The following is a 26,489-nucleotide window of genomic DNA, read 5'->3' as shown; positions in this document are numbered from 1 at the left end:
CAGTAATATTTTGGCAATAGTGGGTTAAATTAAAATATATTATTAAAATTAATTTCACATTTCTTTTTACTTTTTTTTTTTTTTAACGTGGCTACCTAGAAATTTTTGAATACCTGAGTGGCTCACGTTATAGTTCTATTGGACAGCTTGTTATAGAGCCTCTCATGCCCAGGAGAGGCATTCTATAGGAGCCAAGCCCGTGGGATTTTTGAATGATTAAGTCAGCCCTATAGGTAGAGAGAATCAGCAATTGCTCAGTTTCTTAAATCCAGAGGAATAAAGTGCTTTAGATGAGATTGAGAATCAGAGACAGATTGTGAAAGCTGCAGCCAGGAGTTGTACAAACAGGGTGCGCAGAGCTGAAGTCGTGATGAAAGCACGTCTGTCTCCCAGGCCCATACAGTCACTGCCAGGAGTGGGAACAGGGGTACTCGTGTGATGGAGGGAAGATTTGGGATAGACAGGAGGGGCCAGGGAAGGACAAGTGGAGTCACCTCCCCGGGGGCCTTCCTACGTTCGAGGCACCAGGTGGCACACCGAGAGCCACTCCTAGGTCTCTGAGATCCCCTCCCACCACCCATCCTTCCCAGGGGGCTCTGTCACAGCTCCCCACTGCTTAGCTCTAGGGTCCTGAGCAAGTTCATGAATCAGTGGGTCTTGAGCCTCAAGAACATGTACTTCATGTGCATCAAACTAAATGACGTGCCAAACACCTGGTAAGTGCTCTGCAGAAGTTAGTTATGCCTTAGGAGGCTGAGGGCAGCAGCCTCGGATCACTTGGCCCACAAGGCTTTGAGGGAGGGCATATGGGGTCTCAGAAAGACCCAGAAGACAGTATGCTGTGAGTCTGACAGGCAGCGTGACTCAGGGCGGTCTTTCCTAGTCGTTTGCATGCTGTGTTCTGTTGAGCTCTCGGTGCTTGTTTTTATTTGCTTTACATATTAGGCATTTGTATAAGATTCTCTTAAGGGGAAAGTTTCTTGTGCTAAAAATAGAAGTTTGAAAGTCGTACATCTACAGAATCTGGCCTGAGCGGAGTGGTGACCACCCTGGTGTGGTTATTTCTCCCCCACCTGTGGGATGTGGGACCAGAGTCGGCCCTTCGCAGGGGGATCGGCTTCCTCACGTCTGTACCTTAGTGACTTCATCAGATTGACCACGTGTTTGCCTCGCTCGGGCAGTTTATCCAGGAAGCTATAGCTCAGCCTCATTCTTGGGTAACTAGTTTTCACTTTGTACCCCGGATTCTACTTTGTCTCCCACATTCCTGAGTCCCTGCTTTGGGTTCTTGTGTAGGAACCCCAAGTTGCCTTGAGCAAGGGTCCCATCATGTATCTCCAAGCCTTCTTGGGACAGTAGTCTTGTCTCTGAGCTCAAGCCCTAGGATGAGTCCCTGCTGTTCCCTTTCAGGCCTCTTCAATACTGACAGCTGCCAGTGATGGGCAGGAAACTCAGTTAGTTTAGTAGATATTTGTGGAATTGAATATCTTGCCTGGATACTGGCCATTCCCTGGTTCCAGACCACTGACACCAAGCACTGCTTGCTAGTTGGCTCCCCAACTGGTCTCTGGGTCCTGTTTGTACCATATGTACAACTTGGGAGGAGAAGGGGGAGGCAAGCATAGGCTGATTTTTCTAAATGATGATCCCCATCTTTCTTTGCCTCCAGTGGGAAGGCTGGTCTTAAGTATGGATGAGAAGGCTGCTGCCTTTGTGGTGTGATTTCTGAATGCATACTGCTCGAAAGGGCACTTCAAATATCAGCAGTTTCTCTTTCCTGCGCACTGATATGCGAAAGTCTATATTATAAAAACTCTGTTCCCTTTCCTAAGACCAGGATGGTTTAGAAGAAAAAGAGGACACGCTTTATTGCTTGAAAAACCTGGTTTTAACTCATGTAATTGGCTGGCTATATGAACTCGAGCAAATTATTTAATCTTCCTGAAACTCAGTTTTCTCATATATGAAGTGAAATTAATAATACCTGTTTTGTTATGATTTTCTTATGAGTAAATAAGACATAAAGTGCCCAGCACCAGGGCCTACAATGCACATGCCGTGGAAGGGGTAGCTTAGATTTACAGGCGTGTGCTGCTAGTGAGGAATCAGTTTATAGACCCTCCTCTGGGGCTGGTGCGATAAGAAACCTGGGTCACAGGGCCCAGATGTCACCCATCCCAGAATGAAAAAGGACCAGAAGGAAGTGGCCTTCACGTTTTGCTTCCGGCCAGTCCTGCCTGATGGTTTGCATTCGTGAAAATATTCATCTGGGATTGTGAGCACAGCATGAAGCCGTGGAAAAAGGGCTTGTTTACATCCTCTGCCAGGACGAAATAAGAATAAACAAAGCAAGTTTTTGAATCTCTGAATAGTCAGGTGCACTGCCATCAAAATCAACTTATTTCTGTTCTTTGCTGATAAATCACAAATAAAGGAAGCCACTAAAATACCGTGAAAAGGGAGATTCACATACACATTAGACACTGGGGGCAGGTTTCACACTCATTTTGTTGGAGCCATTCTTCCCTTGACTGTGGGTGCTTGGGAAGTCCTTTTGTTGTAGCCTTTGTTGCTTGCAAGAAGCAGCAAGCACCGCTTTAGCGTACTGAGGACAGAATGGTTTGATTGGAGGCAGCATTGTTCTCATTGTGGGCTGCCTTTCATACATTACAGTCCTTGCTAATACATAACCGAGAAACCCCACTTATTGAAGTGCCGTACACAGCAGTGAGATGGTCTCATCTGACACACTGCCACTTCTGACTGACGAGGGTTTGTTATAGGAAACTATAATTTTTAAAGGGGCAAGTGGAGGATGTTATGCTGGCTACTCTGACTGCTGATGTCTTGATCTAGACGGCCTTTGACCTTTCTCATGTGTTTCCCCTGTGGAGCCTGAATGGTGGACTGGGCTCAGTGTGTGCATCAGACTTCCAGAGACTTCCTTGACTCTTGATGCAATTGATCATCCCACTGTCGTACCATAGCCTCAATATAGTGTCATATTAAATTTGTGAACACTCAAGGAGAAAATGTAAATCTGCTGCCTCAAAAATTAAAAATAAAAACATTAAAAATGTTATTTAGTGCTGGTTTGTGGCGTTGAATATATGAACTCATTTATTGTTTGGGTAGTCCCAGAGCAAGAACTGTTTCAGCTGCAATGGAGGATATCAGCAAAGGTTGCCATGAGAACATTAATTTGTAATTTCCAAACTTTGGTAGATTTTCACCTTCTGGACGCTTCTGGATTGCATTTAAATTTATAGTTATTTCTCATTTATTAAGATGAGGCGTATTTAGACATTGCTTACATAAATGCACTAGAAGTGTCTTCATGAAAGTTACTGATGTGAAATTGGAAGCATCGAATGTGGGTGTTGGAAAGGGATAGTGGATCCTATAGTCTGACATCTCCCCAAATGCAGGAGTCCCTTCCGCAGTGTCCCGGTCAGCTGGCTGCCCTTTGACCCCTGCCAGGAATCAGGAGTTAACAGTTTTGCGATGCTGAGAAATTCTGCAGACACAGTCTTCAGTGCTCCTCGATCTTAAGCCTCTTTAGATTTGGACCTTGTCTCATTTGTGGTTGGACCAATACTTGTTATCAAGCACAGGTGGATAGAAACACTGACATCTGCGTCCCTGCAGCTTCGCCGTTGGTCTTGCCTTTGGAGTGCCACAGAGTAGTGGGCACCTCCCGTGTGTGGGAGCTCTTCAGATGTTTGACCATAGCCTTTGTTTCTCCTACGCCAAGTCTGCTCTTTTCAGGGTGACGAGTCCCCGTTCTTTCACCTGAGATTTCCCATCCTATTTAACACTCCTCAGGGCACCAGCCACTCTGCCCGTGTCACTTTACAAGTGACATCTTGAACTCAACACCCTACTTCTGAGCTCTCTGAGCCGTGGAAACACGGGGCCGCTGATCACTCCCTTGTTCGGGCACCTGCTTGTGTTTATCTAGTCAAATATCGGGTGGACCTCCATCTTAAAAGTCTATATCCAAAGTCGAATAAAACTCCAAGTCCTTTTCTTCACAACAGCTGCAAAGCCAGGCGTCCGTCCTCCTGGCCTTGGGCAGCTCCCTGTGGGCTTTCCCTTTCCCCTCGTCACATTTTCTCTCTTCCTGTCTATTCACTTTTCCTCTCTATCCAGACGTTTTTGAATTCTAGTCTTTCAAAATTCAGCTTGTTTGTTGGTACTTCTTTCCCTTATTTATCAGTTACACATTTGAGAATGATGCTCTCTCTGTCGTTGATAAAATGTCAACCAAGACAGGCCAAAGATAGAGCCCTGTGACTTTCTACAAGATGCTTCTTGACATCAATACATGAATTTTGTTAGTGGTCGTTTTGGCTAGTTTGATCGTCTTTCACTTGTGTTACTTTCTTGTCAGGAAAGACTTAGTCAGACGGCATCGTTGTTGACCCTCTCACTGCATAGAAGAACCTCTATTAGGAAGTAAAGAGAGATTAATTTGGACTAACTTTTAGGTTGCGTTAATTTTTCTCTTGAAAAACTTACTAAAACGCCTATCTAAATAACCTTATGTTTAATGTATTTTAAAAGAAAGTAACAATTTTGTAAAATAAATTCCTACCTCAGCTATGATTTCAACTCATGTGAACTTGTTTGGTTTGGAGGAATTGCTTGTTAGCACATCATTCAGTTCTCTTTATGGAATCATGTCTCTGAAAACGCATTGGTGGGGTGACAGGAAATCACTCTTTAGGTGTCACTCCCACACATCATTATAGTCACACCTCCTGGCATAGGCAGTATCAAGCTGAGGCACACCTAACAGTGTGCGGGTGTCCACGTAAATGGCTCCATGCCAGTATCACTGACATGACCGTGACAGAGAATGCTCTGATCGTGTCGTGTCACTAATGGGTGTGTTTCCTCTAAGTGGAAAATTCTGTATTATTTAAAAAGAGGTTTTTTCCCCCTCCCACACTCTTTGACTTTATATATATGTATATATATATATATATATTTTCTCTTCTCCCCAAAGCCCCCCAGTACATCGTTGTATATTCTAGTTGTGAGTGCCTCTGGTTGAGCTATGTGGGACGCCCCCTCAATGTGGCCTGATGAGCAGTGCCATGTCTGCGCCCAGGATCCGAACTGGTGAGACCCTGGGTCGCCAAAGCGGAGCGCGTGGACTTAACCACTCAGCCACGGGGCCGGCCCCCGACTTTTTATATTAATATCAAATGTCTGTCAAATACCCAGTGGTGCTTTCTGTACTATATTTTGTTGTATTCATGTACAAAATAGTTTTTTTACATGCTCTTTACCGTGGACTCCATGGAAAGAAAAAATAATTTAAAAGGATAACATTGAGGGACCCAAATCTATAATGAGTTAAGGAGTAAACCTTTGCTTCATAAAAATACTGATATTTATGTAATATTTTATATTTTACAAAGTACAGATTTTCTTTTCAGAAAACAGTTTTTTCTGGTTGTAAAGATAATGCATACTTATTGAATTTAGAAAAGATACCAAATGGATAAAAAATAGTTAAAAGTCGGCTAAAATTTCACCACCAGAGATTGTCATCGTTAGCATCTGGTGCGTTTTCCTCACAAATATGCATGTACGTGTGTTTGTGAGTATGCATGCATACGTGTGTGTGTGTGTGTGCGTGTGTGTTTATGTAACTAGCATTATGGTGGACCTGGGAAGTTCGTACTGAACGTTCAGTGTGACACAGCAGGCAGAAGTGCTTTGGAATCAGGCACTTTGCCATTCTAGTCCTGGCTGTGCTACTTATGTAGTGACTATAAATTGCTTAAACTATCAAAACTTCAGTTTCTACTGCTATAAAATGAGGATGATAATAATATGCATCTAGTAGGTTTATTGTAAGAATTAATAAGATCATGCATGTGGAGTACATAGTATGGTGCCTGGCTTGTAGTAAATGCTCGGTAAATGTGAGCTATTATTATTTTACAGCGTTTCTTGTCCGCTTTCCTCACTTAAATTCTAGCATAGCAATCTCCCTAGTCATAAAATATTATTTGAAAAATATTTGGAGTGACTGCATACATTTCAATATCTGAATGTACCTTAATGTAATCATTTCCCCATGCTCAGACCATTTCCAGTGCTTTGTTGTCATAAAGAGCACCCCAGTTAATATCCTTTACGTTGCTTTTTGTGCATAGACAACAGATTCAAAGTGAATTACTAATGGCATTTTATGGAGAGGTGGAAAAAAACTAACAATTCCTTAGTGTCTACTAATGTGCCAGCTTATGTTCTAGGTTTTTCACATAAAAAACTCTTCCACAACCCTTTTGAGATAAATCTGTTAACCCCATTTTTCAGATGAAACAGCTCTGAGGGGAGATCAGCAGTTCACCCAAGGTCACAGAGTTGTTGGTGGTAGAGATGGTGTTCGAAGCCAGCTGTCTGATTTCAAAGCTTAAGCTTCTCTACTCCGGCATGCAGTTCCTGCCTATCTTTTTAAGGCTGGTGGGATGAATAGTTACCATTGTGCTTTTTAGAAAATGTCACTTGGTGCCACGTAAAAGATAGGACACTTGGCTGGAATTCTTGGCTTACTCCGGATAGTACCTCTTGTGTGCGTATGTTCTTATATGTTTTGGCATCAAGTCTCTTTAAAATAAGTTGTTAACTAAAGGAAATAAAACATTCATGTGATTATTTGATGAAAGCAGACCTCAGGGAAGAAAACATTTATTTAGTCAATCATACAAAAGTCATCTTTGTTTTAGTTGTATGGACTGTGCCAGAGTTCTTTATCTCCCTAGGAATCAGATTATTTTGTGTAAGTCACTATAGGAATTAAACACTAACAGCCAAAGTAATTGATGCTCTCAAAAGGCGTTGTAAGTTTCGTTACTTGTATATTAGGGGTAGAAAGGTAAAATCGTTAGCCTTAGCGATAAGATGCTACAAGAGGAAAGAGCTGTAATAATTGCTGTAGGTTTGGGGGAGACATAAAGCATACTGGGATAAACCCCCAAAGAATTATTTGGTGAACTGACAGGTTGTCTTTAAAAAGTCAGCCATTTGGAACATTTATCTTGGCAGCTCTCAAATCTGACTTACAGCGTGTAGTGTGGCAGTCAATTTTGTAGGAAAAATGTATAATTAATGAGAAGATCAAGGTATAGGTATTGCCAGTCAGTACCTAACACGGTTTCTTAGAACAAAGGAACAATTGAAGTTGTCTATTAATAGGATAATCCTGGTTTGTCATTTTGTAGGTTTTTGGTTCTTAGTAAAAATGAAAGGGAAAAAAACCCTAGTAGTAATATTTCATATTCAAGAAGTTCTTTGTTGCAGAGTTTATAACCAACTATTGTCTAGTCAAGAAAGCTATCTTTGGTTTTTGAGTTCTTGAATTTCTGTAGCCCTTGAGCTTACACATTCTTGCCTTAGAAATGTCCCAGTTTTCCTTAAGTCAGTTTAGTTCTTGCGAGGGAGAAACAGGGTCACTCAGAGCCCAGTAACTAAGAAGGTTACTGATCTTGCAAGAACATGACTACAAACTTGGTGTATTGAGAGTATGTCCCCCCTGGTAATGTTGCAGGTGGGAAGGGCCCAGCAATTTAAATCTGGGCTCTCCACACAACTAGTGAGTAGTTAGAGGTGTGAACTGAGAGTTGGACATGGCATCTGCAGATTGGACTCAAGACGTGGCACCATTTCTTAGTAGCTGTCCAACCCTGGGCAAGTTGCGGGCCGAGCGCTTCCCTGTCTCTGGGCCCCAGCTCCTCAGCTCAGCTCCCCCGTGGAGATAATGATCACTGTAGAGTCGAAGGTCACTTGGAGGATTAAATGTACTGAGCAACACACTTGGTTAACTCAAAAGTGCTTTTATGAGCTGTTTCTAAGTAATTAGTTATGGCTACAAGTTATCCCTCTCAAGGAAGAGCCATTTACCATTTAAAATATTTTCGAATGAATAATGTGAATATTTGTAAAATACGTGTAAAAATACACTGCTTCTGGGACTAACCTCACCACACCTTCCTAATTCGTTGCTTATACTTTATCCAGTAATAATGGGACAGGCCCTTTCTCTGCTCTGGAAACCCTTGGTGCCTAGCTTGGAGTGTCTCAAAGCTTGGACACTCACTCCCATGGCATATTCCTCTGATGAGGATGATGAGGGAAGGAGGCCCTTGGCGTCAATAGGTGGTTCCTTTGAACACAATGAACACCTGTATAAAAGTAGGCATTTAGATATATTATGTTGTTCCAAAATAGAAGCAAAACTTGTGTATTTGATGTATTATTTTAGCTTATAATGAAAAAGCCTCAAAGAAAAAGACTATCAGGTAGAAAAACATATTCCAAGTTTACATTATAAACACTTGTAAGAAACTCTTTGATTATTAATGTAATCGTTTTGCTGGAGGGGAGAAGGAAAGGGAAGAAGAAGTTAGGAGTTTTGATGCTGACAGTTGTCTGATAGGAGCTTTTTGAAGTCTTTCTTGCTTCCCTCCAGCCCTGGCTGTGTCCGTAAGGGTGCAGAAAGTGCTTCTGAGTTTGGCGCCAAGAGAGTAAATCCCGCCCCTGGGGCTGCACTCACTCCCTTTCCCCAGGCTGCTGTGGGCTCACCTCCCAGCCTTTTATTGCCTCCCAGGCAGTCATGGTGGCCCTTTCTCTCAGTCCTTTAGAAGGACAGGATTTGTTCATTGACCACCCTAGCTTGGACTATACTGTAGGACCCTTAGGAAGATGTTTCAGGCAATTAATGATTAAAAAGTCTCTGTGGCGTTCCTCAAGTGGGATTTATACCAGAATGCAGGGATGGTTCAACATCCACACATCAATCAATGTGATTCACCACATCCACAAAATGAGGAACAAAAACCACATGATCATCTCAATAGACACAGAGAAAGCATTTGACAAGATCCAACATCCATTTATGATTAAAACTCTCAATAAAATGGGTAGAGAAGGAAAGTACCTCAACATAAAAAGGCCATATATGACAAACCCACAGCTGACATCATACTCAATGGAGAAAAACTGGAAACCATCCCTCTGAGAACAGGAACAAGACAAGCGTGCCCACTCTCACCACTCCTATTCAACATAGTACTGGAGGTTTTGGCTAGACCACTTAGGCAAGAAAAAGAAATAAAAGGAATCCAAATAGGCAATGAAGAAGTGAAACTCTTGCTGTTTGTAGATGACATGATTTTTTTAATAGAAAACCCTAAACAATCCATCGGAAAGCTATTAGAAATAATCAGTAATTACAGCAAAGTTGCATGGTACAAAATTAACTTACAAAAATAAATTGCATTTCTATACTCTAATAACAAACTAACAGAAAGAGAACTTAAGAATACAATTCCATTTACAATAGCAACGAAAAGAGTAAAATATCTTGGATTAAATTTAACCAAGGAAGTGAAAGACCTATACAATGAAAACTATAAGTTTTTACTGAAAGAAATTGATGATGACACAAAGAAATGGAAAGACATCCCAAGGACATGGATTGGAAGAATAAACATAGTTAAAATGTCCATAGTACCTAAAGCAATCTACAGATTTAATGCAATCCCAGTCAGAGTCCTAATGACATTCTTCACAGAAATAGAACAAAGAATCCTAAAATCCATATGGGGCAACGAAAGACCCCGAATTGCTAAAGCAATCCTGAGAAAAAAGAACAAAGCTGGAGGCATCACAATCCCTGACTTCAAAACATACTACAAAGCTACAGTAATCAAAACAGCATGGTACTGGTACAACAGACACACAGATCAGTGGAACAGAACTGAAAACCCAGAAATAAAACCACACATCCGTGGATAGCTGATCTTTGACAAAGGAGCTAAGAACATGCAGTGGAGAAAGGAAAGTCTCTTCAGCAAATGGTGTTGGGAAAACTGGACAGCCACATGTAAAAAAATGAAAGTACACCATTCACAAAAGTAAACTCAAAATGGATCAAAGACTTGAAGGTAAGACCTGAAACCATAAAACTTGTAGAAGAAAATATAGGCAGTACATTCTTTGACATCAGTCTTAAAAGGATCTTTTTGAATACTGTGTCTTCTCAGACATGGGAAACAAAAGAAAAAATAAGCAAGTGGGACTTCATCAGACTAAAGAGCTTCTACAAAGTAAAAGAAACCAAGATTGAGACGAAAAGACAACCCTACAACTTGGAAAAAAAAAGTTGTAAATCATATATCTAACAAGGGTTAATCTCCATAATATATAAAGAATTTGCACAACTCAACAACAAAAAATCAAACAACCTGATCAAAAAATGGGCAGAGGATATGAACAGACATTTCTCCAAAGAAGATATATAGATGGCCAATAGGCACATGAAAAAATGCTCAACATTACTGATCATCAGGGAAATGCAAATCAAAACTACACTAAGATATCACCTTACACCTGTTAGAATGGCTACAATAACCAAGACAAAAAATAACAAATGTTGGAGAGGATGTGGAGAAAAGGGAACCCTCATACAATGCTGGTGAGAATGCAAACTGGTTCAGCCACTATGAAAAACAGTACAGAGATTTCTTTAAAAACTACAAATAAAAATACTATATGACCCAGCCATCCCTCTACTGGGTATTTATCCAAAGAACTTGAAATCAGCAATTCAGAGACTTATGCTCCCCTATGTTTGTTGCAGCATTATTCACAATAGCCAAGACATGGAAGCAACCTAAGTGCTCATCGACAGATGATTAGATAAAGAAGATGTGGTATATGTATACAATGGAATACTACTCAGCAATAAAAAAATGACAAAATTGTCCCATTGACAATAACATGGATGGACCTTGAGGGTATTATATTAAGCGAAATAAGCCAGATAGAGAAAGACAAACATTGTATCATTTCCCTCATATGCGGAAGATAAACAAATACATGGACAAAGAGAATTATTTAGTGGTTACTAGGAGGAAGGGGGATGAGGGGTGGGCACAAAGGCTGAAGGGGTGCACCTATATGGTAACTGACAAATAATAATGTACAACTGAAATTTCACAATGTTGTAAACTATCATAACCTCAATAAAAATATATCTATATTGAAAAATAAATTTTAAAAAAGTCTCTGTGGCATTCCTTGGGGACAGGAGTATGTGAGCCAAGTGCTGGGCATTTCAAACAAGCCACCATGACCACTTACCATTAGGGGGCCAATGGAAGGCCCCTGGAGCACCAGACTCCTTGAGCATGCCAGCTGAGATGGCTAAACCTGTTTGCTATACTCCTCTTGAATCAGTTTCTAAATTTTATTTCTCCTTCTGCACAGGAAACTATTCTGAATTTCCCTCACTTGTTTTGGTACCACATTTCATTCAGCTCACTTCTTCATCCGCTCTTTCTTGAGCATCTGCTCTGTACCAGGCACTGTGAGAGGAACAAAGAGTAATCAGACTTCGAAAAGGAGAAAACATTATGTACCTGAGACAGAAGTAAGGTGGCCTCCAGAGTTGAGGGAAGGGAGAGGTTAAGTACATAATGATTCTTTTTCTCTCTACTTTCTACAGTAAATTGTACTACATAAAAATCTATGCTAACATTCATTTATGTAGCAAATCCCATTATAATGAATATTCCTGTTATCTGTGACTCTGGCAAGCAGCGTTAGAACACAATTCTAGTACAACACAGGACTTGGGACAGTCCCTTGGAGTGAGCCGAAATGGGATTTGACCTATATATCAAGCTTTTCATGGTTTTGATATTTTTCGTTACCATGTGTCAACAAATACCTGACTTGATATTAAAGCCAGTTAAATCAATATTTCTTGCTGTAGTCAAGATACAGCAACATATATCCAAGGGCAACATATCCCCAACAGCCATATTTTGTTGAGTACATATATTTTATCATAAACCTAACTGATAAAACTACCTTCAGATGAATAGAATGAAAATATCAACATAGCTACCTTAAAAAAAAAAAAGCCAGAGAATCTATGATCGTGTCCCTCAGCCTTCGTTTAAGCAGTCCCATCATTTACTTTGTACTCTTTAGTCCTGAGGAATGCTGGTGTGAAAAGGTCTTGATTGTGGTAGCTCTGGTTTCTTTCACTCTGCTCCAGTGGGTCCGTTTTAACCTTCTCCCAACTCCCATCCCAACCAGAGGATTTCTGAACACAGCCCCAGAGTAGCAGGTACCAGTGAACTGAGAGTCTCGGACTGTAGGAATCTAGGAATCGCGTTGGAAGGGAGAGCGGGATTGAACCCCATTCCTTCTTGCTCTTTTTCTGAACTTTTAACTGTTAGAAGATTTCTGAAAGTTGCTTGTTAGAAACTCACAATATTTCTATAAACAAATGATCTGAAGCATCAACTTATAAACACCAACAGATTTATTTACTGTTATCAGAAAAGCCTAGCTTCTCTTCCCTGTGTACTATGGATAGAAGAGTGGCTGTCATTTTTGGGCTCCTACTCTGTGCTAAGCACTTAACAGTATCTCATCTCTAGTAGTCAAAATGATGCTTTCAGGCACGTGTTTTTACTTCCATCTTATGTATGCTGTGGGCTTCTAAGTAACTTACCTGAGAGCACCAAGCTAGAAAGTGTATAAGCAGGGATTTGAACCCAAGTTTGGCTGATTCCAAAGCCTTTTCACTTTTTACATCAGGCGATTTTCCATAACATATCATGAGATTGAAAAATCTTTTTTTTTCAAATCGTTAAAGTAACACATGCTCATTTTAGGAAGTTTGGAAAGAAGAGAAAATTGTAAAGAAGAAAAAATCACCCATAATTCTTCACCACAGGGATAATCACTACTAAAATTTTAATTTTTTTCTTTGTAGGCTTAAGAAAGCTATAATTTATATTCCCAAAAAAGTACTGTTCGTCGTCTTTGAAGTTTATGCACATACTCCAACTGTATTGCTGTTGCTTAAAACATTTTTGGAATCCCTTTCAGAGCCAATTTAGGAACCGGATTCTCTATCGACTCTCACGCTCGGGGTACCTTTGGCAGAGACATAGCAAAGACAGTGCATCCGTTACTTGAATATCTATCAAAATAATACATTTTTATATGTTCTACCATTTTATGCCTTCTAAAATCATATGCTGCAAATATTTAACCATCCTGTACAGAACACCATCATTGCCCTCTCTAAGAAGCAGAAGCGTCTCTGCTGACTTCTGTTGTGGTAGAAGATGGAATTCGCCAATGCGCTACTTCCTCCCATGTCAAAGATTGATGGATATTTTGGGGTTGTTTAAAAGTCTTTATTAAAAATTAAATCTATAAATGTTTAATATCTCATTTGACAACTCGTGTTATTTATTACATTGTCAACACAACAGTGTTTGCCTTTTGTGGTACATAAAGAAAATCAGAAAACTGTTTTTGTCAAAAGTTTGAAAAACATCTTTTAAAATCAATTTCTTTTTAATGGAAGTATTATACTCACTGAATTATTCCCCTCCAAGGAGTTTTGGTGAAAGCAAATATATCTTAAGTGTGATGAACTGATCTTTAAATAAAGTCAGTAGCGTCTTGTGTTGAAGTGTTTTTCAAAGAAGCAGGCATGCGTGTGCACTCACACACACACACACACACACACGCATGCATAAAAGAAAAGATCGCTTTCAAAATGGCTGTTGGTGTACTTTTATTAAAGTCAAGAAAGTCAAGTAGTTAAGTGCCAGCTGAGTTCTCATCACTCTGGTTTATTGCATACAACACTATTACTTTTAGAAAACAACCCTAACCCGCAACCCAAGCTTCTTGCTTGTTGTCGGGTTTCTGCCATATTTTTCACAGATATTTTTATCTGCTCCATCATCTTAGCATGGTGTTCCCTCCCCCAGACTGCTGGGCACCTGGGACACGGGGATCCTGGATCTTGGATAGGTGCAGAATTCTTTGGGGCCACTACCAGGGTTCAGGTTGGGGCAGACTGGGCATGCGCAGTTGTCCTCAGGGCTGCCCTCTTCCCTGGTCTCCTGATTGCCAAGATTTCCTACCATATAACTTCATCATGCTCACAGAGCTGATTATAAAGTGTGGGCTGCGTCTTGTGTTGATGTCCTGGGCACTATTCACGGTGCCTGGCGTTGTGTTCTAGCAATGTTTGTTAGATAAATGAAGGGTTATAATACATTCTCTCAAAAATGGAATGTTGGGGAGAAGTTAATCTGATTGAAAGAAAGTCAGAATAGAATTGTAGATTAGAATCTCAAGGTTTAAGAGCTTCTAGGTCAGTCCTCTCATTTAAAGGTGAAACCTGGAGAGGTCAGCTGACTTGCAGAAGGTCACCTAGAAAGTTGCTGCTGAGCCAGGCACAGTGTCCAGCATCCTGAGGTCCCGTCCTGTCCTTTCCAGAGCTCCCTCCTTGTTGTCGTTCCCCGGATGTTTCATGGAGGTTGAGCTGCTTCTGCAGGATCAGTGACCGGAGCATTTGAAGCCCCACACAGTGCTTAATGGAGGCTTGGATGCTCAGTGATTCTCAGGGACACTTGAAGCGATTGTTGACTTGCTGAGTGATTGGTTGGTTGGTTGATGACCTTGGCCCCCGTCTCTCTGCTTTAGTGATTACTAGCTGAATGGCAAGTTCCCTGGGGTTGTGTGGGTATTATAGCCTATCTCTTGGAGAGGGGATATTAAGCAACAGTAATAACAATAGCTACCATTTGTTTGTGATAAATTAGGCAGGACGTGGTTGTGGTTTAGAGTTCAGGCTCTAGGGCCAGATGGTCACAGTTAGAATCCCAGCTCCAGCACTTGTCCCGCATATTTTTATGAGACAGGTGATTTGACCTTTCGGTGCCTCGTTTTCAACATCTGCAAAATACTAATGGTAAAAGTGCCTCCCTCAGAGTATTGAAGAGTTAGCCCATTTGGAGCCCTAGAGCAATGCCAGGCAATTTCTAAGCAAGGGATAAATGTTAGCTATTGTTGTTATTAAAATATTACTATTGTAATATTATATTATCCAGTCTTCTCAACAGCTCTCTGAGGAAAGTACTGTTATTACCCCCATTGCACAGTTGAGTAACTGAGACACAGAGAGGTTCTCTACCTACACAGCTCTAAGTCATGGGTAAGGCCCATGTCTGCCTCACTCCAGATCATGTGCTTGGGTGTGGGAGTGATGGAAGTGGGCTGTGTAGCTGCTGAATGTGAGATCTGACCTCCCAAATTTCATTTTTCCCTAGAGCACTCCAGGACCCAGGCTGCTTTTAGGAGCATCTCCGTGGCTTCCCAGGTAAGTGGAGATGGTCCTTCCCTTCCCCATGTCTTCCTCCCGAGCATGGCCAGCTGGGCCTGTGCCTCCACTGACTCCCGGAGGCCTGGTCACAGGCTTTGTCAGCCTCTTGGGGTTGCAACCCCAGAGTCCTTGTTTATTGTGGTGTAGACTGAAGTCCCTCGTGATGGGGTGGGGAAGGGGCGGTGGGCTTGGGCACTCCTGCCCCACCTACCTCCGCTTCTTCGCCTGCATCGGCATTTCTGTGGATTTCTTCAGAGTAGTTTCACGCATGGAAAATACTTCAAAGTACCAGAAAAAAGGTCTTCTGTAGATGCCCTTGAGATGTAGAAAGGGATCATGGTGAAGAGCAACAGGCCTTCCCACCCCGCAGTGATTCCCATTTTCGCTATTGTTGCCATTGTTGAAGAACTTGCGCCAATGAATCCAGACGTCTGACTCACAACCTCCAGTGCTCACTGAGCCTTGAGTGGGAGTGGAAGGACACAGGCCTTTGAGCCAGGCAGCCTGGCTTCACACCCTGCTTTTGCTGCCCAGGAATCGTGTGGTGTTTGCGTGCCACCTGCCTCCCTGAGCCCTGGCTTCTTCCTCTCTGAGATGAGCTCATTATACCCATCTCACAGGGTTGGGGTATGTCCAGCTCATGTGTTTAGAGTGAACTGTACAAGACTGACATTGGTTTCCATGGTAATTATTATTGTTACAGTTATTGTATTTGAATGGGTTCATCAAAAGTATTTGCTGGACAGGAAGCGTGTTGTTATTTTTGGTTCATCACACTTCCTCCGAAATATTTTTATTTCTTCCTCCAGCAGTCTTGCTTATTTAAATTAGTCTGCTTAGCAAGCCGTATAGTCATGAAAAGATCATCTCTGGTTCAGACCCTGTCAAATGATTGTGAATTCCAAATTGAGGTAGTCCAAATTAATGAGGTCTTGTCGCACCTGCATATTTTCATAATGTTTTATATAAACTTGATTCTTTTCTCCATAACCCTGAAACTTTAGTGGTAAAGTGGCTGTAACTTTTTGAAAAGAGCCGTTAATATTGGTGGGAGTTGGTTGTTTTCCGTGAATGGAATAGAATATTTTACTTCCTCATATGTGAAATCTGAATCACCATGAAAATACTTTCTTTGTAGTAGTTCAAAGAGAATTATTATGGAAACTACTGGTTGATTCTCTCTCTCTCTGTCTCTCTCTCTCTCTGTCTCTCTCTCGCTCTTTGTGTCACATACACAGTGCTTGGTTTTTCTTTCCATTAGACCACTGATGAGTTACTATGTAAATTCTGGCAGCCTTCTCCCCCGTCAGACAAGCAAGGGCAAAATCAATTCCTCTTTTCTTGGAATGTACCAAATAATCAGAAACTCTGATTATTCTGCTGGAAGGCACCAAACAGCTTGATGGAAAGATGTACCAATTGAAAACAATTCTGATCATATTTCTGTCAGGAGAATGAGATACCTCCAGCTGTCTGTCACTAATCATATTAGAGGTGGAAAGCAGGAATGTTTGGCCTGCAAAGATTCCTCTAATCACACGTTGGAACACGACTTTTACTGGCTGCTTATCCCAGAGCGGTGACATGGAACGACCATGCTGTAACTCGTCTTGCCAATTGGTGGTAGTCTCCAACATATGTCACATGAGCACAGTTAAGGAATTTTCTAATTACAGTTCAAAGACTTTCTTTTATCTTTTTATGCTCATTCTGCAGACATCACTGATTGAAATGATTTCTCCCTCAGCATAATCCTATTGCCAGCAGTTACAAGAGAGCAGGGAGATGGCAAATGAAACCCACAATAACTGAAGAGGTGTCCGAATTCAATTAGGAAGAGGCCTCTCCCATCTGGACGCATAAGCCATATAAATCCGTTTTAATTGTGAGCTGTGGTACTTATCTGGTCATGTTGATTTTGGATGCACGTGCCAAAGCTGGATTTAGACCAGAACTCCAGATCTTCGAGCCCTAATGGCTAATTTGGGTGTCCACTGAATCCCTTAATTCATTTCTTAATTAGTTCTTCCAGAATTAGAGTTGCTTGCTTACAATCATTTTCATAAAATTTTCATAAATCTAAATAAATGTACATAGATTTTTTTCCCCCATGGTTCACGCGTTTTGCTCTGTTCTTAAAGAACTATTCCTGTTGTTATCAAAATAATAAAAACAATCCCAACAACTTGTTGGGAAAATTAACATGTTGCCAGGCAGTGTAGTAGAGTATGGACTGAGGCACCAGGAAGCCTGCTTTTAATTTCCAACTCTGCTACGTACAGCCATGGGACCTCGGTCAGGTTACTTTCCCGCTCTGTGCCTCAGTTTCCTTTGGTAAAATGGGAAGAATAATAGTACCTATCTTATAGGGTTGTTTTGAGGATTCAAATAGCATTGCATATAAGAACTGATATGCAGAAAGTGCCTCACATTCTAATAAATGTTAGTGATTCTGTCTGTTATCAATAAGACAATGGGAGACCGATGAGCCGGTTTTGCTGGTGTCACCGTATGCCATCTAAGTATGTCCCATGTATGCAGTCCATGTGGAGATGACTCGTGGTGGTGATGAAACGTTGGAGACTCTGCAGTTGGACTTAGTCTGTCTTATTTGTATTTGTACTTCTCATTGGGCTACAGTATTAGCATTTTTGGCTTTCCATGGTTGATCAATGTGAGTGTTAACTTGAAACCTTTTGGTGCAAAATTTCTTTAAAATTTGAGCGAACGTTTTGTTCCCCCAGTAGACACAATATTGACCCTCATTAAAAGGAAAAATGTGATTATAATATGTAAAAAATATCTATGTGTTGGGGGGAGAGTTTTGGAGGTATTGGCTTCAATAAATTTTCAAACTATTGAAATTTTCAAACTGTTTTTTAACAGAGTTTAATGTATTTAATATCATGGTTCAAATTTTATGAGTGTGTAGGAGTACAAGTCTAGGGAAAGATAAATCTAGTCGTTTAATGAGGTTTCTTCATGGCTACGTAAGAGTTAGTTAACATTAAAACTGATTGCTAAGCCATGCACTAGAATTACCTTTCCTTAGGTTTTTTTTTTAAAATTAAGTTAAATAGGACCCAGCAATTCCCCTCATGTGTGTGTGTATGCATGTGTGTATTCTAGAGAAGTGTATACTCATGTACATCCAGAAACAGTTGTAAAATGTTCTTAGCAGCATTGTTTGTATTAATCTCAAATTAGAAATGTCCAAATTATCTATCAGTAGTAGAATGGATGAATAAGTTGTGGTGTAATCATAAGATTGAATACTATACAGCCATGAAAAAAGAATAAACTAGAGGTACACACAGTAACACTGATGTATCTCACAGACGTAATGTTGTAAGAAAGAAGATACAAAATAATACATAGCAATCTTATTCCATTTATATGAAGTGTGAAAAAAGACAAAGCTAGACTCTTTTGCTAACAGGTGCATACCTAAGTGGCCGATACTATAAAGAAAAGCCAGGAATTTATTACTGAAGAATCAGGATAGTGGTTACCTCTGAGAGAGGGGGTGCTGGGGAAGAGAAAGGACCTGGAGGGCTCTGGGAGTGCTGGCAATGTTCTGTGTTTTGACTGGGTTAGTAGTTGCATGGGTAATATCCAGTATATTACATGAAACATTAATGTTTTATGTGCTTTTCTGGTTGTAGGTTATAGGTCATAATATTAAAATGCAAAATAACTATCTTTTTGACCTGGATTGGTTTGTCCTTGTCCTGCATAGTTTTAGGCCTAGAGATTCCTGTGATTATAAGTGGTTCTAGAAGTAAGCTACTTCCTGGCTGCATGGCAAGTGGCCTCAAAAGTGGAATGTGCACCCCACGGAGCTCTTGAGAAGATCCATTTGGGTGAGAAAGAAATTGATTAGGACTTGCATTTACTTTCATTTTATTCTGAAGCATCATGATAACTGATGGTGACTGTGTTGACGCTGGCATCGTGCTGGGTCCATGTGTCAGGTGGTTGGGTGTCACCTGGAGGGAGGGAGGTGAAGCTCCCCTTTCAAAGTGGCTTCCCCGCTGGTTCCTCTGCTTTGGTTATTTTGTGAAATACATTGTGCCTGGTTAACTGGATTTACAAATTCTATATTTTAGTTTTAACACACTCTCACAAACTAACAGAATCTTCAAAAGATTCTGCAAAGAATTCTTGTAAATGGAAGACAGTTTTAATATCATAGGCAATGGGAAAATGGGAAGGTTTAGCATGAACTCTTTGTCAGCCACATGATGAGATAATGACAGTGACCATCGGGTCAGATCTGGCAAGAAGCTGGCCACCAAAATTATAAATGATCTGGAAGACGTATGGATTTATATCCACTGTGGTTAATTAGTCATGAATCTCGCCCTGCATTTGCCTTGAGATAATCGTGATTAGGAAAACATTACATCACTTCTGTCATTCTCCTTTTCTATTTTGTTCATGTTTTATAAGGTATATAACGTGCTGATACAATAATATACATATATGAATTATAAACAAACGACCAAACATATTTGGGGATACATATTCAAAACACATAAGATGAAAACATCTTGGACACCACTGCCGTGTGGTTCAAGGGCTGCTCCTTGCTCACAGCTGAAATGGGTGGAAGATGGTAAACTTGCTGCCCATATCACAAGGAGACACCTCTCGGTCCTGATTTCTTTTTATTAGCAAGCATCAACACTAAGGCAATAGCTTATATATTTTTCTTTGTTAAAACTTTTCCCAAGCCACTGGGTTGGACTTGGCATAGGAGAGAATGAAAAGATAGATAGATGGATAGATAGATAGACAGACTCAGAATAGCTCTGTTTTTCTGTTTTCTTTATATTCTCTGTAAGAGTCCCTTTAGCTAAGGATTTTGTATGTTAAAGAAAGAAAAGTTGAATACCATCAGATAGGCTTTTCCAAGGCAGGAGTGATAGAAAGTGCTACATGGCACGTGCCTCATGGCTTATAGTAGGAAGGGCGCTTGACCACCAGCAGTCAGCAGACCTGGGTTCTAAACCTGGTCCTGCCCCTTGCCAGCAGCCAGGCCACACAGGCGGGACCCTCTCTGAGCTGCCATTGCCTCTTCTCTGTCATTATGGTGATAATAGCAACCTTCCCCGGCCCTCATGGCCATCACGTGTGAGAGCATCTGTAAAATGGAGTTTCCTACAAACATAAGGAATTATGATCCCGTCCCTTATACTTCTCCCTTAACAAAATGTACCTTTTTATTAAAGTGCTGATATCCTTAACCTACAAGTTTCTTTTGATTGTAAGCTCCAGAAACTGACTAGCTTAAACTAAAAGAGAATTATTTTACGTTTTTTTATTTGAAGGGTCCTGGGGTATCTCACAGTTGAGGGAAGGGTGAACCGTCAAACTGTGTGAGGGGCCACAACCGGGAAAGCTCTTGCGGTCTCAGCAGAGGGTTTTGTGGCCCTCTTCTCTAGATACCGCTGTTAATGTGGTCCAGCGCTGATGACTGCCACCCTCTGGGCTCACGATTGCAAGTTTGAGGTCCCTAGAAAAGAGAATCTAGTTGGTCCGGCTTAGGTTGCCTGATCACCTTTGACCAGTCAGCCTCGGTTGAGGGGACAAAGTCACACAGTATGGACAAGATTCCTGGGAGCTCCAATCCCACATGTCTGGGCCATCTCAGAAAATCAGGGCTCCCTCTGAGCCTCTGCCTATAATCAGTATTAATGTTGCAGTAGTTGCTAATGACTCAACTTTGTTTAAGGAATTTTAATAGAAAGAAGCAAAGAAATAGAAATACAGGAGTATATGTGAGTGTTCTCTTCAATAAATGTCAACACACCTAACTGAGCCTGGACTTCTCGTGTTCTTCTTTAGGTGGACACTGGACTTGAAATCACCTTCGTTAGATGCTAAAAATTCTCTGTAGGTCCCGAGGGGCGTCCTTCTGCTTAGGCTGCTTCTTTACGTTTAGCTCCACTTCTGCCTTGAGCTACTGCTTTACCTCTTGTTAGAAAGACAGCATAAATCAGTCTCGCGTTCCTAGTGCCGAGACCCTTCACTCTCTTCGCTGACAGCCTGACACCTTTATGCCAGGGTGGAAAGAGAACAGAGAGGGGTGCAGGGTCTGCTTACCACAGGCCTGTTGTCAAAGTACTAAAGGACTTTAACTTTTTTCTCCTGTGAACCTGTGACAGTGTATTTGACTATATCACAGCCGCCCTAAGCAGACGTATGCAGCCGTTCCTCGCACCAGACGGGTATTTGATACGCAGCATTTGTTCTCCCAGGGCTCGAGAAATTATTTGTAATATTTCAAGACTAGAAACGATGAAAATGTTTATATGCCTGAAAAATTGATGAATATCTTCCAAAACACTTTAGACGTTGCTTTCAAATATTGCCCTGACAAGCCCTGAATGGAGCACTGTGACCTTTGGATTATTCACTGTGAAGCTATAAGGAGTGCTGAAATGCCTTGTTTTTCAAGCACGTATACATGTGAAATAACCAAATTTTATACTGCTAATACACAGTGAAATTTTCTTTCTATAGAAGGAAACTTCGTTTCTTAGAGAAAGCTTACCACTAAAGAAAGAGAGATGGTAATAATCATCATTTGACTTAGCCTCCGTTTCCCAAAGTGCTGAGTTAGAACGTAATCTGTACTTCATACTTTTTAACCAACTCTCAATCCGTTACCTGCCCAGTGCCTCACACGGGCGCAGGATTTCCTCCTCGTCAGAGTTTAAGTGCTGACCCGTGAAATGTTGGGCTTGTGTGGGCAGCTGTTGTCCAAAGGCTTGCAGGTGTCCTGACTAATGCTTTGAAAGACAAGCTTTAGCAATAAATCACAGCGTACATAACTTTTCAATAAAGTAATGGAAAGGATTTTGTATTCTGGGTCCTCTAAGCTTTGGTATTTGGAAGTTACTTCCATGGGAAATTAAAGTAAAGGGGCGAAACGTTCTCAGACTTTAACCCTTGGACTCAGGGCAGCTATCGTCAATAGTGAAGCTTCTTGGTGGCTTTGTTCTAACCCTGAGATCTCTTGGCTCTGGGAACTGACCCAGTGCCAAGGATAGGCCTAATTGCATTCCTCGTTCCTGAGAAAAAAACAATCTCAAAGGAATTTTTCTTTTCTTTCAAAGGAGTACCTTGAACATTAACATTTTCTGGAATAACAAAGTTGTTTATAAGACTTCTGCAAAGCTTTCTGAAAAGAGAGCTTGAAGAGGGCTCTGGCAGCCAATTAAGAGGTACGTGTTGCTCACCTAGAGCAACTAAGAGTTAGGGAGATGGAATCAAAGAAGCAGGGGAGATGTGGCTTCGTCCTCTACAAGCTTGCTCTCTGAATAACCAGCTGATGTCCTCTTTTCTTCTTCCTCTGTGATCTGCTCAAAGAGTTAGCAAGATAGTACGTGATATATTCAGCTAGCCCCATAACAGACTACCAACTGTCTGATGCAAGCTCTGTTCCCCGGGATTCCCAGTGCTGTGCCCATTTCCTGGTACATTAGAGATGTTCAGTGAGTGAGAACAGGAATATGTTCAGGTGGGTCTTTCTGTGATCTGTGTATTGGTGAATTTTATACTGGGCCGTATAGACTCTGGGCCAGATTGATCAAGGAATCAGTACCCAACTTTAGTAGATTGGGATCTTCCAAGACATGGAGCTGATATTCTGGGGTGGAGGGGTGCAGAGAATGAAGAAACGAGAAACCAAGTGAGTAAGTACAATAGTTATAGCTAGCAATAAGGCCTACAGAAGGCCTCACCAGAGTGAGTGCTGTGGTGGAGATAAAGGGCTCGGAGAAACCAAAACCTGGAGCAACCTGAAAACTCAGTGGTAGAAAAAGAATTGATAGAACCTTCCAGAAGGTTCAATTACTCCAGAAGTTAGCATATTCAATGAAAAGGTTCAGCTTTTGTTAATGCAAATAGGTCTGCAGAGTTCTTACCATACTGACAGTATCAGTTTCTACTTTATGGAATTTTGCTTTTAACACCGCGGTTGATTCATGCCTGGTGCCAAGGCCAAGGGTCGGCTCTCTGCTTCACTTCCCTCCTCCAAGCTGCGGCTTCTCAGCAAAGCCAGGCAGCTGTCTCCCAAAGGTACAGTCGGTCACAGAGGAAAGCGGATGAACAAAAGAGGGTAGATCAACACAAAGTTATCGTCAGAGCTGAAGAAAAGAATCTCAGAGTGATTGCCCGGCTGACTTCGGGTCAGAAGTGTTATCTTTGTATCAAGGACAACGTTTAATAGAGATTTGGGTACAAAGCACACATCGCCCTCCAGGCATGCTGAACTCTGTCAACCGGAAAACTGTTCCTTAAGGGTTACAATTTCCCCTTTTTCCTAAATTAAAAAATGCTAATGTGAACTCTTGACTCTCCACAACACGTTCTTATTGTATATAGGGCAAAGAGTAAATCAGACACTTGCCTAATGACATAGCACTTCATTTTTACGCAGCAAGCTGGAGGTAATTTTAGCTTTTCTTTTTTCCATGCTTCTTTATGGAAATAGGCCACAATCGTTTTGATTCTACCGTATTTCATAACCTTATAGTGTGCTTCCTGTTTATGCTATTAAGAGCTGTTTTTAAAGACCCTTGAGGGATATCTTTTAATATATTCTTTTAAAAATTAATTATTCATCTGTAGTACACCCTTAGAATGTCTGAGGGTTTAGAAATATAGAAACTTCTTAATGAGACATGCTTAATGGTCTGTGCAGAGTATTGCAATGTTTACACCTAGTTCAGTTAACATAAATTATATTTAATTAGTTATTCTGGAAAAGTAGTAGATATTTTAGAATAGATTCAGTACCTAAAACCCACCATTTGCCTTTTAGGTATAGTATTTATAGATAAAATTCTATGAGTAGTATATATAGATTTAAAAATGTTTACAGTAACAAAGTCAATTCTTAGGCACTTATAATAATAAGAATAACATGTCTTATTGGAGCATGAAAAACATCCATGTGTGACAGAGGATCACTTTTATAAAAATTCTTTATAAAATTTAAAGTGCTACACAAATATACTCATGTTGGTATTTTTACACTTGTGACATGTGGAACTTCTGGGCTGAACAACAGTCCATAACTTTGTGTTTTAATGCTGAACGTGTTCCTGTTTCAAATGAGATTTCATTTTTCACATGTAAGTCTTGAGTCAGAAACGCCGAGGTCCTTACTTGGGTGCCTTCACATTGCACTTGACTTTTGAACCCTCCGGTCCACACTTGTGCCACTAGAGGTGTGCTTCACGCGATGCTTTAGAAGGAAGTGTAATTTCTAGGAAGGACCTTGACCCACATCACATGGGTCTGTAGATGACAGCTACGAGCCCCACTGTGGCCATCCCCAGTCCGTCACGTGCACTGGAACTGGCCTGAGAAGTGGCTCATTCCTGGTCTTATGTGGCCTCCGTTATGGTCCTCTGACAGACCTCCTTTTCCAGAACTTCTCTGCCATGACTCTCTTTGCTGCTGTGGTGTCTTCTGCAATCTGGTCCTTTTCTTGTAGTTATTCCAGCCACTTGCGTTTTTTTCTGCCAACCCAGTGTCTTGGTTAGTCTCTCTGTTCCTTCCTGTCCTCCGACACTGCATTCTCTGCACATTCTCTGTGCTTCAGCCCCTTTTTTCACCCCCATGGCTGCCAGAACCTGGGAATGAGAAAAACGTGTCTGGGTCCATTCTGTGCCGCCCGCCCGCTCTCCTCCCTGGGCGATCGGCTCTCGGGGCTGAGCTGCCAGCTGCATCCTTGTTCTCCTGTCTTCACAGAAGTCCCCGGGCGGTGAGGACGACCGGCTGGGGCTGGCCCAGGGAAGGGCCGCAGGTGTGCATCAGGGCCCAGGCCTCGGAATGGGCTCCAGGCAGTCACCATGGCCACAGCACTATTCCTTCCATAAGCCTCACCTCTCATTGAGCTCTGACATGGCTGAACAGACTTAGATGGTGAACAGTGTTTTTCTGGAAACAAAAAGAAATGGGATTCTTTTGAGAAGCTGCACTTGAACTTTTTCCCTTTTCTTCCTTTTTGAGTCATTATATGCAGCTCAAGTTTCCTTTTAGCAAGTGTTTTTCCTTTTGTGAGAACCAGCTAATTTCTCATACATCACAGAAGCGGGGTGCTTGTTCAAGATAAGGATACCTCGTAGGGCCTCAAACATGTAGCTCTGGGACGTGCGTCCAGCAAACGTTTCTTCAGTGCTTCTGGGTGCGGGGCGCTGGCCGACTGGCCTCCTAATTCTGTCACTGCTTTAATGTGTCAACTCAGCTAATCCTCCCACCAGCCCTGTGGCGAGGGTCAGTGTTGTCATTTGCGTTTTACGATGTAGACTCCGGGGTACAGTGAAGGCCAGGAAGTTGCCCGCCATCACACAGCTCCCAGTGGGCAGGGCCTGGAGCACACCAGGTGCTCTGGCTCAGGGTCCCGTTCTCTGCCACCGAGTGGCTGCCTCAGTGACTCGGCCCATATGGTAGCCTGCTGGATGGAGTCTGTTTGCTCATCTCCAGGTGGGAAGAGTAACGACTACTGTACCAAGCGGTGGGGAGGGTCAAATAAGACAGTTGTTTGGAGGGGCTCAGCTGACGGCGAGGTGCTGAGTCAGCAGCGCGAGGTGGACACCTTGTTAGTCGAGTGGGTCTTACTATTGAGTTTGGCCCTTGCTCCTTGGATATCCTGCTGGTTCAGATGAAAAACTGCGTGTTTTTCTTGAAGTTTCAGAAAACCTCAGGTTTCACAATGAAAATGAACATTTTATTCCAAAATGGTGGCATTTGGGAGTATTTAGAGCGTAGGCAGAACACAGCAGAGCACTTGAACGTGCCGGGCAAGTCCAGTGGTGTCCGTTCCCTTTAAGCCCCATCGATGTAGCGCCAGACACGCCTCCCTTTTTTTCTGAATCAGGCACAGTGAATTTTCTTCCAAGTCTGTTCACCACATACCCGGGGACTTGTCGTGAAGGGTCCTTCAGCGTGTGATATTGGGTCTGGGGCCCCAAAACAGAAGAGACATTGGGCAAGGTTTAGGCCAATGAAGAGAGGTGGAAATCAAGGCCAAAGATGAGGATTTATTTAGAAAGGCCACAACGAAAAACAAACGATGCTTCAAAATGTGGGACAGGAGACCAGGGCCAGGCCCCAGAGAGGTCTGAAGGGTGGTGCTAGGAGAGTAGGGGGGCCTGGGAAGAGAGAGAGCGAGGAGACTGAGAAGGACGATCCAGACGGGACAGGATGGGTGCTCCCTGCAGCGGGCCTCGGGGAGGTGGGAGCT

At 41.9% G+C, this 26,489-nt stretch overlaps 1 protein-coding gene across 7 annotated transcripts in view; it reads left to right on the top strand.

Annotated features, from left to right (window-relative positions):
• The window catches only part of LOC124233484 (SPATS2-like protein), a 165,566-nt gene that overhangs the window by 8,979 nt on the left and 130,098 nt on the right, over positions 1 to 26,489 (top strand). For all 7 annotated transcript variants that reach the window (XM_046650612.1, XM_046650607.1, XM_046650611.1 and 4 more), the window contains exon 2: positions 15,174 to 15,223. The gene's annotated coding sequence lies outside the window, so the exon portion shown is untranslated. The remainder of the gene's footprint in view (positions 1 to 15,173; positions 15,224 to 26,489) is intronic.

This window comes from Equus quagga, unplaced genomic scaffold, assembly GCF_021613505.1.
Source record: "Equus quagga isolate Etosha38 unplaced genomic scaffold, UCLA_HA_Equagga_1.0 203_RagTag, whole genome shotgun sequence".
NCBI classification, from domain to species: domain Eukaryota; kingdom Metazoa; phylum Chordata; class Mammalia; order Perissodactyla; family Equidae; genus Equus; species Equus quagga.
The sequence above is the reverse complement of the archived record's forward strand: the minus strand, read 5'-3'. Positions and strand labels throughout refer to the sequence as shown.